Here is a 12,097-nt window from a genome sequence, read left to right as displayed (position 1 = left end):
AGAGTACATGCCTTTGGCGCAAAAGTGAGTGTACATTCCAGTCCCAATGGTGAGTGTACGTTCCAGTCCCAATGGTGAGTGTACATTCCAGTCCCAATAGTGAGTGTACATTCCAGCCCCAACAGTGAGTGTACATTCCAGTCCCAATAGTGAGTGTACATGCCTGTGGCCCAATAGTGAGCGTAAATTCATGTGGCCCAATAGTGAGTGTACATTCCAGTCCCAACAGTGAGTGTACATTCCAGTCCCAATAGTGAGTGTACATGCCTGTGGCCCAATAGTGAGTGCACATTCCAGTCCCAAAAGTGAGTGTACATCCATTTGGCCCAATAGTGAGAGGACATGCCTTTGGCGCAAAAGTGAGTGTACATTCATGTGGCCCAACAGTGAGTGTACATTCCAGTCCCAATAGTGAGTGTACATTCCAGTCCCAACAGTGAGTGTACATTCCAGTCCCAATAGTGAGTGTACATTCCAGTCCCAATAGTGAGTGTACATTCCAGTCACAATAGTGAGTGTACATTCCAGTCCCAACAATGAGTGTACATTCCAGTCCCAATAGTGAGTGTACATGCCTGTGGCCCAATAGTGAGCGTACATTCATGTGGCCCAATAGTGAGTGCACATTCCAGTCCCAAAAGTGAGTGTACATCCATTTGGCCCAACAGTGAGTGTACATTCCAGTCCCAATAGTGAGTGTACATTCCAGTCCCAACAGTGAGTGTACATTCCAGTCCCAACAGTGAGTGTGCATGCCTGTGGCTCAATAGTGAGTGTACATTCATGTGGCCCAATAGTGAGTGTACATTCCAGTCCCATTAGTGAGTGTACATTCCAGTCCCAATAGTGAGTGCACATTCCAGCCCCAATACGGAGTGTACATTCCAGTCCCAATAGTGAGTGTACATTCCAGCCCCAACAGTGAGTGTGCATGCCTGTGGCTCAATAGTGAGTGTACATTCCAGCCCCAATACGGAGTGTACATTCCAGTCCCAATAGTGAGTGTACATTCCAGTCCCAATAGTGAGTGTACATTCCAGTCCCAATAGTGAGTGTACATTCCAGACCCAACAGTGAGTGTACATTCCAGTCCCAATAGTGAGTGTACATTCCAGTCCCAACAGTGAGTGTTCATTCCAGTCCCAATAGTGAGTGTACATTCCAGTCCCAAAAGTGAGTGTACATTCCAGTCCCAACACTGAGTGTGCATTCCAGTCCCAACAGTGAGTGTACATTCCAGTCCCAATAGTGAGTGTACATTCCAGTCCCAACAGTGAGTGTTCATTCCAGTCCCAATAGTGAGTGTACATTCCAGTCCCAACAGTGAGTGTTCATTCCAGTCCCAATAGTGAGTGTACATTCCAGACCCAACAGTGAGTGTACATTCCAGTCCCAACACTGAGTGTGCATTCCAGTCCCAACAGTGAGTGTTCATTCCAGTCCCAAAAGTGAGTGTACATTCCAGTCCCAACAGTGAGTGTACATTCCAGTCCCAACAGTGAGTGTACATTCCAGTCCCAACAGTGAGTGTTCATTCCAGTCCCAAAAGTGAGTGGACATTCCAGTCCCAACAGTGAGTGTACATTCCAGTCCCAATAGTGAGTGTACATTCCAGTCCCAACAGTGAGTGTACATTCCAGTCCCAACAATGAGTGGACATTCCAGCCCCAACAGTGAGTGTACATTCCAGTCCCAATAGTGAGTGTACATGCCTGTGGCCCAATAGTGAGCGTACATTCATGTGGCCAATTGTGAGTGTACGTTCCAGTCCCAATAGTGAGTGTACATTCCAGTCCCAACAATGAGTGGACATTCCAGCCCCAACAGTGAGTGTACATTCCAGTCCCAATAGTGAGTGTACATGCCTGTGGCCCAATAGTGAGCGTACATTCATGTGGCCCAATAGTGAGTGCACATTCCAGTCCCAAAAGTGAGTGCACATCCATTTGGCCCAACAGTGAGTGTACATTCCAGTCCCAATAGTGAGTGTACATTCCAGTCCCAACAGTGAGTGTACATTCCAGTCCAAATACTGAGTGTACATGCCTGTGGCCCAATAGTGAGTGTACATTCATGTGGTCCAATAGTGAGTGTACATTCCAGTCCCATTAGTGAGTGTACATTCCAGTCCCAATAGTGAGTGCACATTCCAACCCCAACAGTGAGTGTACATTCCAGTCCCAACAGTGAGTGTGCATGCCTGTGGCTCAATAGTGAGTGTACATTCATGTGGCCCAATAGTGAGTGTACATTCCAGTCCCAATAGTGAGTGTACATTCCAGCCCCAATACGGAGTGTACATTCCAGTCCCAATAGTGAGTGTACATTCCAGTCCCAATAGTGAGTGTACATTCCAGTCCCAATGGTGAGTGTACATTCCAGTCCCAATAGTGAGTGTACATTCCAGTCCCAACAGTGAGTGTACATTCCAGTCCCAATAGTGAGTGTACATTCCAGTCCCAACAGTGAGTGTACATTCCAGTCCCAACAGTGAGTGTGCATTCCAGTCCCAACAGTGAGTGTTCATTCCAGTCCCAATAGTGAGTGTACATTCCAGTCCCAACAGTGAGTGTACATTCCAGTCCCAATACTGAGTGTACATGCCTGTGGCCCAATAGTGAGTGTACATTCATGTGGTCCAATAGTGAGCGTACATTCCAGTCCCATTAGTGAGTGTACATTCCAGTCCCAATAGTGAGTGCACATTCCAGCCCCAACAGTGAGTGTACATTCCAGTCCCAACAGTGAGTGTGCATGCCTGTGGCTCAATAGTGAGTGTACATTCATGTGGCCCAACAGTGAGTGTACATTCCAGTCCCAACAGTGAGTGTACATTCCAGTCCCAATACTGAGTGTACATGCCTGTGGCTCAATAGTGAGTGTACATTCATGTGGCCCAATAGTGAGCGTACATTCCAGTCCCATTAGTGAGTGTACATTCCAGTCCCAATAGTGAGTGTACATTCCAGTCCCAACAGTGAGTGTACATGCCTGTGGCCCAATAGTGAGTGTACATTCCAGTCCCAACAGTGAGTGTACATGCCTGTGGCCCAATAGTGAGTGTACATTCATGTGGCCCAATAGTGAGCGTACATTCCAGTCCCATTAGTGAGTGTACATTCCAGTCCCAATAGTGAGTGTACATTCCAGTCCCAACAGTGAGTGTACATTCCAGTCCCAACAGTAGGTGTACATGCCTGTGGCCCAATAGTGAGTGTACATTCATGTGGCCCAATAGTGAGTGTACATTCCAGTCCCAATAGTGAGTGTACATTCCAGCCCCAATAGTGAGTGTACATTCCAGTCCCAACAGTGAGTGTACATTCCAGTCCCAACAGTGAGTGTACATGCCTGTGGCCCAATAGTGAGTGTACATTCCAGTCCCAACAGTGAGTGTACATGCCTGTGGCCCAATAGTGAGTGTACATTCATGTGGCCCAATAGTGAGCGTACATTCCAGTCCCATTAGTGAGTGTACATTCCAGTCCCAATAGTGAGTGTACATTCCAGTCCCAACAGTGAGTGTACATTCCAGTCCCAACAGTGAGTGTACATGCCTGTGGCCCAATAGTGAGTGTACATTCATGTGGCCCAATAGTGAGCGTACATTCCAGTCCCATTAGTGAGTGTACATTCCAGTCCCAACAGTGAGTGTACATGCCTGTGGCCCAATAGTGAGTGTACATTCATGTGGCCCAATAGTGAGTGTACATTCCCGTCCCAATAGTGAGTGTACATTCCAGTCCCAATAGTGAGTGTACATTCCAGTCCCAATGGTGAGTGTACATGCCTGTGGCCCAATAGTGAGTGTACATTCATGTGGCCCAATAGTGAGTGTACATTCATGTGGCCCAATAGTGAGTGTACATTCCAGTCCCATTAGTGAGTGTACATTCCAGTCCCAATAGTGAGTGTACATTCCAGTCCCAATACTGAGTGTACATGCCTGTGGCCCAACAGTGAGTGTACATTCATGTGGTCCAATAGTGAGTGTACATTCCAGTCCCAATGGTGAGTGTACATGCCTGTGGCCCAATAGTGAGTGTACATTCATGTGGCCCAATAGTGAGTGTACATTCATGTGGCCCAATAGTGAGTGTACATTCCAGTCCCAATAGTGAGTGTACATTCCAGTCCCAATACTGAGTGTACATGCCTGTGGCCCAATAGTGAGTGTACATTCATGTGGTCCAATAGTGAGTGTACATTCCAGTCCCATTAGTGAGTGTACATTCCAGTCCCAATAGTGAGTGCACATTCCAGCCCCAACAGTGAGTGTGCATGCCTGTGGCTCAATAGTGAGTGTACATTCATGTGGTCCAATAGTGAGTGTACATTCCAGTCCCATTAGTGAGTGTACATTCCAGTCCCAATAGTGAGTGCACATTCCAGTCCCAATAGTGAGTGTACATTCCAGTCCCAACAGTGAGTGTACATTCCAGTCGCAACAGTGAGTGTACATTCCAGTCCCATTAGTGAGTGTACATTCCAGCCCCAATACGGAGTGTACATTCCAGTCCCAATAGTGAGTGCACATTCCAGTCCCAATAGTGAGTGTACATTCCATTCCCAACAGTGAGTGTACATTCCAGTCCCATTAGTGAGTGTACATTCCAGTCCCAATAGTGAGTGCACATTCCAGTCCCAATAGTGAGTGTACATTCCAGTCCCAACAGTGAGTGTACATTCCAGTCCCATTAGTGAGTGTACATTCCAGTCCCATTAGTGAGTGTACATTCCAGTCCCAATAGTGAGTGCACATTCCAGTCCCAATAGTGAGTGTACATTCCAGTCCCAACAGTGAGTGTACATTCCAGTCCCATTAGTGAGTGTACATTCCAGTCCCAATAGTGAGTGTACATTCCAGTCCCAACAGTGAGTGTACATTCCAGTCCCAACAGTGAGTGTACATTCCAGTCCCATTAGTGAGTGTACATTCCAGTCCCAATAGTGAGTGCACATTCCAGTCCCAATAGTGAGTGTACATTCCAGTCCCAACAGTGAGTGTACATTCCAGTCCCAACAGTGAGTGTACATTCCAGACCCAACAGTGAGTGTGCATGCCTGTGGCCCAATAGTGAGTGGACATTCATGTGGCCCAATAGTGAGTGTACATTCCAGTCCCAACAGTGAGTGTACATTCCAGTCCCAACAGTGAGTGTACATTCCAGACCCAACAGTGAGTGTGCATGCCTGTGGCCCAATAGTGAGTGTACATTCATGTGGCCCAATAGTGAGTGTACATTCCAGTCCCAACAGTGAGTGTACATTCCAGTCCCAACAGTGAGTGTACATTCTAGACCCAACAGTGAGTGTGCATGCCTGTGGCCCAATAGTGAGCGTACATTCATGTGGCCCAATAGTGAGTGTACATTCCAGTCCCAACAGTGAGTGTTCATTCCAGTCCCAAAAGTGAGTGTACATTCCAGTCCCAATAGTGAGTGTACATTCCAGTCCCAACAGTGAGTGTACATTCCAGTCCCAATAGTGAGTGCACATTCCAGCCCCAACAGTGAGTGTGCATGCCTGTGGCCCAATAGTGAGTGTACATTCATGTGGCCCAATAGTGAGTGTACATTCCAGCCCCAATACGGAGTGTACATTCCAGTCCCAATAGTGAGTGTACATTCCAGTCACAATAGTGAGTGTACATTCATGTGGCCCAATAGTGAGTGTACATTCCAGCCCCAATACGGAGTGTACATTCCAGTCCCAATAGTGAGTGTACATTCCAGCCCCAATACGGAGTGTACATTCCAGTCCCAATAGTGAGTGTACATTCCAGTCCCAATGGTGAGTGTACATTCCAGTCCCAATAGTGAGTGTACATTCCAGTCCCAACAGTGAGTGTACATTCCAGTCCCAATAGTGAGTGTACATTCCAGTCCCAACAGTGAGTGTACATTCCAGTCCCAACACTGAGTGTGCATTCCAGTCCCAACAGTGAGTGTTCATTCCAGTCCCAATAGTGAGTGTACATTCCAGTCCCAACAGTGAGTGTTCATTCCAGTCCCAAAAGTGAGTGTACATTCCAGTCCCAATAGTGAGTGTACATTCCAGTCCCAATAGTGAGTGTACATTCCAGTCCCAATGGTGAGTGTACATTCAAGTCCCAATAGTGAGTGTACATTCCAGTCCCAACAGTGAGTGTACATTCCAGTCCCAATAGTGAGTGTACATTCCAGTCCCAACAATGAGTGGACATTCCAGCCCCAACAGTGAGTGTACATTCCAGCCCCAACAGTGAGTGTACATTCCAGTCCCAACAATGAGTGGACATTCCAGCCCCAACAGTGAGTGTACATTCCAGTCCCAACAGTGAGTGTACATTCCAGTCCCAATAGTGAGTGTACATTCCAGTCCCAAAAGTGAGTGTACATTCCAGTCCCAACAGTGAGTGTACATTCCAGTCCCAAAAGTGAGTGCACATTCCAGTCCCAACAGTGAGTTTACATTCCAGTCCCAATAGTGAGTGCACATTCCAGTCCCAACAGTGAGTGTACATTCCAGACCCAACAGTGAGTGTACATTCCAGTCCCAATAGTGAGTGTACATTCCAGTCCCAATAGTGAGTGCACATTCCAGTCCCAACAGTGAGTGTTCATTCCAGTCCCAACAGTGAGTGCACATTCCAGTCCCAACAGTGAGTGTACATTCCAGTCCCAACAGTGAGTGGACATGCCTGTGGCCCAATAGTGAGTGTACACTCCAGTCCCAATAGTGAGTGTGCATGCCTGTGACCCAATAGTGAGTGTACATTCCAGTCCCAACAGTGAGTGTACATTCCAGTCCCAATAGTGAGTGTACATGCCTGTCCCAATAGTGAGTGTACATTCCAGTCCCAACAGTGAGTGTACATTCCAGTCCCAACAGTGAGTCTACATTCCAGTCCCAATAGTGAGTGTACATTCCAGACCCAACAGTGAGTGTACATGCCTGTGGCCCAATAGTGAGTGGACATTCATGTGGCCCAATAGTGAGTATACATTCCAGTCCCAATAGTGAGTGTACATGCCTGTGGCCCAATAGTGAGTGTACATTCATGTGGCCCAATAGTGAGCGTACATTCCAGTCCCAATAGTGAGTGTACATTCCAGTCCCAACAGTGAGTGTACATGCCTGTGGCCCAAAAGTGAGTGGACATTCATGTGGCCCAATAGTGAGTGTACATTCCAGTCCCAACAGTGGGTGTACATTCCAGTCCCAACAGTGGGTGTACATTCCAGTCCCAACAGTGAGTGTACATTCCAGTCCCAACAGTGGGTGTACATTCCAGTCCCAACAGTGAGTGTACATTCCAGTCCCAACAGTGAGTGTACATTCCAGTCCCAACAGTGAGTGTACATTCCAGTCCCAACAGTGAGTGTACATTCCAGTCCCAAGAGTAAGTGTACATTCCAGTCCCAACAGTGAGTGTACATTCCAGTCCCAATAGTGAGTGTACATTCCAGTCCCAACAGTGAGTGTACATTCCAGCCCCAAGAGTAAGTGTACATTCCAGTCCCAATGGTGAGTGTACATGCCTGTGGCCCAATAGTGAGTGTACATTCATGTGGCCCAATAGTGAGTGTACATTCATGTGGCCCAATAGTGAGTGTACATTCCAGTCCCATTAGTGAGTGTACATTCCAGTCCCAATAGTGAGTGTACATTCCAGTCCCAATACTGAGTGTACATGCCTGTGGCCCAACAGTGAGTGTACATTCATGTGGTCCAATAGTGAGTGTACATTCCAGTCCCAATGGTGAGTGTACATGCCTGTGGCCCAATAGTGAGTGTACATTCATGTGGCCCAATAGTGAGTGTACATTCCAGTCCCAATAGTGAGTGTACATTCCAGTCCCAATACTGAGTGTACATGCCTGTGGCCCAATAGTGAGTGTACATTCATGTGGTCCAATAGTGAGTGTACATTCCAGTCCCATTAGTGAGTGTACATTCCAGTCCCAATAGTGAGTGCACATTCCAGCCCCAACAGTGAGTGTGCATGCCTGTGGCTCAATAGTGAGTGTACATTCATGTGGTCCAATAGTGAGTGTACATTCCAGTCCCATTAGTGTGTGTACGTTCCAGTCCCAATAGTGAGTGCACATTCCAGTCCCAATAGTGAGTGTACATTCCAGTCCCAACAGTGAGTGTACATTCCAGTCGCAACAGTGAGTGTACATTCCAGTCCCATTACTGAGTGTACATTCCAGCCCCAATACGGAGTGTACATTCCAGTCCCAATAGTGAGTGCACATTCCAGTCCCAATAGTGAGTGTACATTCCAGTCCCAACAGTGAGTGTACATTCCAGTCCCATTAGTGAGTGTACATTCCAGTCCCAATAGTGAGTGCACATTCCAGTCCCAATAGTGAGTGTACATTCCAGTCCCAATGGTGAGTGTACATGCCTGTGGCCCAATAGTGAGTGTACATTCATGTGGCCCAATAGTGAGTGTACATTCCAGTCCCAATAGTGAGTGTACATTCCAGTCCCAATACTGAGTGTACATGCCTGTGGCCCAATAGTGAGTGTACATTCATGTGGTCCAATAGTGAGTGTACATTCCAGTCCCATTAGTGAGTGTACATTCCAGTCCCAATAGTGAGTGCACATTCCAGCCCCAACAGTGAGTGTGCATGCCTGTGGCTCAATAGTGAGTGTACATTCATGTGGTCCAATAGTGAGTGTACATTCCAGTCCCATTAGTGTGTGTACATTCCAGTCCCAATAGTGAGTGCACATTCCAGTCCCAATAGTGAGTGTACATTCCAGTCCCAACAGTGAGTGTACATTCCAGTCGCAACAGTGAGTGTACATTCCAGTCCCATTACTGAGTGTACATTCCAGCCCCAATACGGAGTGTACATTCCAGTCCCAATAGTGAGTGCACATTCCAGTCCCAATAGTGAGTGTACATTCCAGTCCCAACAGTGAGTGTACATTCCAGTCCCATTAGTGAGTGTACATTCCAGTCCCAATAGTGAGTGCACATTCCAGTCCCAATAGTGAGTGTACATTCCAGTCCCAACAGTGAGTGTACATTCCAGTCCCATTAGTGAGTGTACATTCCAGTCCCATTAGTGAGTGTACATTCCAGTCCCAATAGTGAGTGCACATTCCAGTCCCAATAGTGAGTGTACATTCCAGTCCCAACAGTGAGTGTACATTCCAGTCCCATTAGTGAGTGTACATTCCAGTCCCAATAGTGAGTGTACATTCCAGTCCCAACAGTGAGTGTACATTCCAGTCCCAACAGTGAGTGTACATTCCAGTCCCAATAGTGAGTGCACATTCCAGTCCAATAGTGAGTGTACATTCCAGTCCCAACAGTGAGTGTACATTCCAGTCCCAACAGTGAGTGTACATTCCAGTCCCAACAGTGAGTGTACATTCCAGACCCAACAGTGAGTGTGCATGCCTGTGGCCCAGTAGTGAGTGTACATTCATGTGGCCCAATAGTGAGTGTACATTCCAGTCCCAACAGTGAGTGTACATTCCAGTCCCAATAGTGAGTGTACATTCCAGACCCAACAGTGAGTGTGCATGCCTGTGGCCCAATAGTGAGTGTACATTCATGTGGCCCAATAGTGAGTGTACATTCCAGTCCCAACAGTGAGTGTACATTCCAGTCCCAACAGTGAGTGTACATTCTAGACCCAACAGTGAGTGTGCATGCCTGTGGCCCAATAGTGAGCGTACATTCATGTGGCCCAATAGTGAGTGTACATTCCAGTCCCAACAGTGAGTGTTCATTCCAGTCCCAAAAGTGAGTGTACATTCCAGTCCCAATAGTGAGTGTACATTCCAGTCCCAACAGTGAGTGTACATTCCAGTCCCAATAGTGAGTGCACATTCCAGCCCCAACAGTGAGTGTGCATGCCTGTGGCCCAATAGTGAGTGTACATTCATGTGGCCCAATAGTGAGTGTACATTCCAGCCCCAATACGGAGTGTACATTCCAGTCCCAATAGTGAGTGTACATTCCAGTCCCAATAGTGAGTGTACATTCATGTGGCCCAATAGTGAGTGTACATTCCAGCCCCAATACGGAGTGTACATTCCAGTCCCAATAGTGAGTGTACATTCCAGCCCCAATACGGAGTGTACATTCCAGTCCCAATAGTGAGTGTACATTCCAGTCCCAATGGTGAGTGTACATTCCACTCCCAATAGTGAGTGTACATTCCAGTCCCAACAGTGAGTGTGCATGCCTGTGACCCAATAGTGAGTGTACATTCCAGTCCCAACAGTGAGTGTACATTCCAGTCCCAATAGTGAGTGTACATGCCTGTCCCAATAGTGAGTGTACATTCCAGTCCCAACAGTGAGTGTACATTTCAGTCCCAACAGTGAGTCTACATTCCAGTCCCAATAGTGAGTGTACATTCCAGACCCAACAGTGAGTGTACATTCCAGACCCAACAGTGAGTGTACATGCCTGTGGCCCAATAGTGAGTGGACATTCATGTGGCCCAATAGTGAGTATACATTCCAGTCCCAATAGTGAGTGTACATGCCTGTGGCCCAATAGTGAGTGTACATTCCAGTCCCAATAGTGAGTGTACATTCCAGTCCCAACAGTGAGTGTACATGCCTGTGGCCCAAAAGTGAGTGGACATTCATGTGGCCCAATAGTGAGTGTACATTCCAGTCCCAACAGTGGGTGTACATTCCAGTCCCAACAGTGGGTGTACATTCCAGTCCCAACAGTGAGTGTACATTCCAGTCCCAACAGTGGGTGTACATTCCAGTCCCAACAGTGAGTGTACATTCCAGTCCCAACAGTGAGTGTACATTCCAGTCCCAACAGTGAGTGTACATTCCAGTCCCAACAGTGAGTGTACATTCCAGTCCCAACAGTGAGTGTACATTCCAGTCCCAATAGTGAGTGTACATTCCAGTCCCAAAAGTGAGTGTACATTCCAGTCCCAACAGTGAGTGTACATTCCAGTCCCAAAAGTGAGTGCACATTCCAGTCCCAACAGTGAGTTTACATTCCAGTCCCAATAGTGAGTGCACATTCCAGTCCCAACAGTGAGTGTACATTCCAGACCCAACAGTGAGTGTACATTCCAGTCCCAATAGTGAGTGTACATTCCAGTCCCAATAGTGAGTGCACATTCCAGTCCCAACAGTGAGTGTTCATTCCAGTCCCAACAGTGAGTGCACATTCCAGTCCCAACAGTGAGTGTACATTCCAGTCCCAACAGTGAGTGGACATGCCTGTGGCCCAATAGTGAGTGTACACTCCAGTCCCAATAGTGAGTGTGCATGCCTGTGACCCAATAGTGAGTGTACATTCCAGTCCCAACAGTGAGTGTACATTCCAGTCTGAATAGTGAGTGTACATGCCTGTCCCAATAGTGAGTGTACATTCCAGTCCCAACAGTGAGTGTACATTCCAGTCCCAACAGTGAGTCTACATTCCAGTCCCAATAGTGAGTGTACATTCCAGACCCAACAGTGAGTGTACATGCCTGTGGCCCAATAGTGAGTGGACATTCATGTGGCCCAATAGTGAGTATACATTCCAGTCCCAATAGTGAGTGTACATGCCTGTGGCCCAATAGTGAGTGTACATTCATGTGGCCCAATAGTGAGCGTACATTCCAGTCCCAATAGTGAGTGTACATTCCAGTCCCAACAGTGAGTGTACATGCCTGTGGCCCAAAAGTGAGTGGACATTCATGTGGCCCAATAGTGAGTGTACATTCCAGTCCCAACAGTGGGTGTACATTCCAGTCCCAACAGTGGGTGTACATTCCAGTCCCAACAGTGAGTGTACATTCCAGTCCCAACAGTGGGTGTACATTCCAGTCCCAACAGTGAGTGTACATTCCAGTCCCAACAGTGAGTGTACATTCCAGTCCCAACAGTGAGTGTACATTCCAGTCCCAACAGTGAGTGTACATTCCAGTCCCAAGAGTAAGTGTACATTCCAGTCCCAACAGTGAGTGTACATTCCAGTCCCAATAGTGAGTGTACATTCCAGTCCCAACAGTGAGTGTACATTCCAGCCCCAAGAGTAAGTGTACATTCCAGTCCCAATGGTGAGTGTACATGCCTGTGGCCCAATAGTGAGTGTACATTCATGTGGCCCAATAGTGAG

General features: G+C 47.4%; 1 protein-coding gene across 1 annotated transcript in view; it reads left to right on the top strand.

Annotated features, from left to right (window-relative positions):
* The window catches only part of LOC137347841 (protein AMBP-like), a 522,339-nt gene that overhangs the window by 490,759 nt on the left and 19,483 nt on the right, over positions 1-12,097 (top strand). The window lies entirely within an intron of this gene.

This window comes from Heterodontus francisci, chromosome 32 (genome assembly GCF_036365525.1).
Source record: "Heterodontus francisci isolate sHetFra1 chromosome 32, sHetFra1.hap1, whole genome shotgun sequence".
NCBI classification, from domain to species: domain Eukaryota; kingdom Metazoa; phylum Chordata; class Chondrichthyes; order Heterodontiformes; family Heterodontidae; genus Heterodontus; species Heterodontus francisci.
The sequence above is the reverse complement of the archived record's forward strand: the minus strand, read 5'-3'. Positions and strand labels throughout refer to the sequence as shown.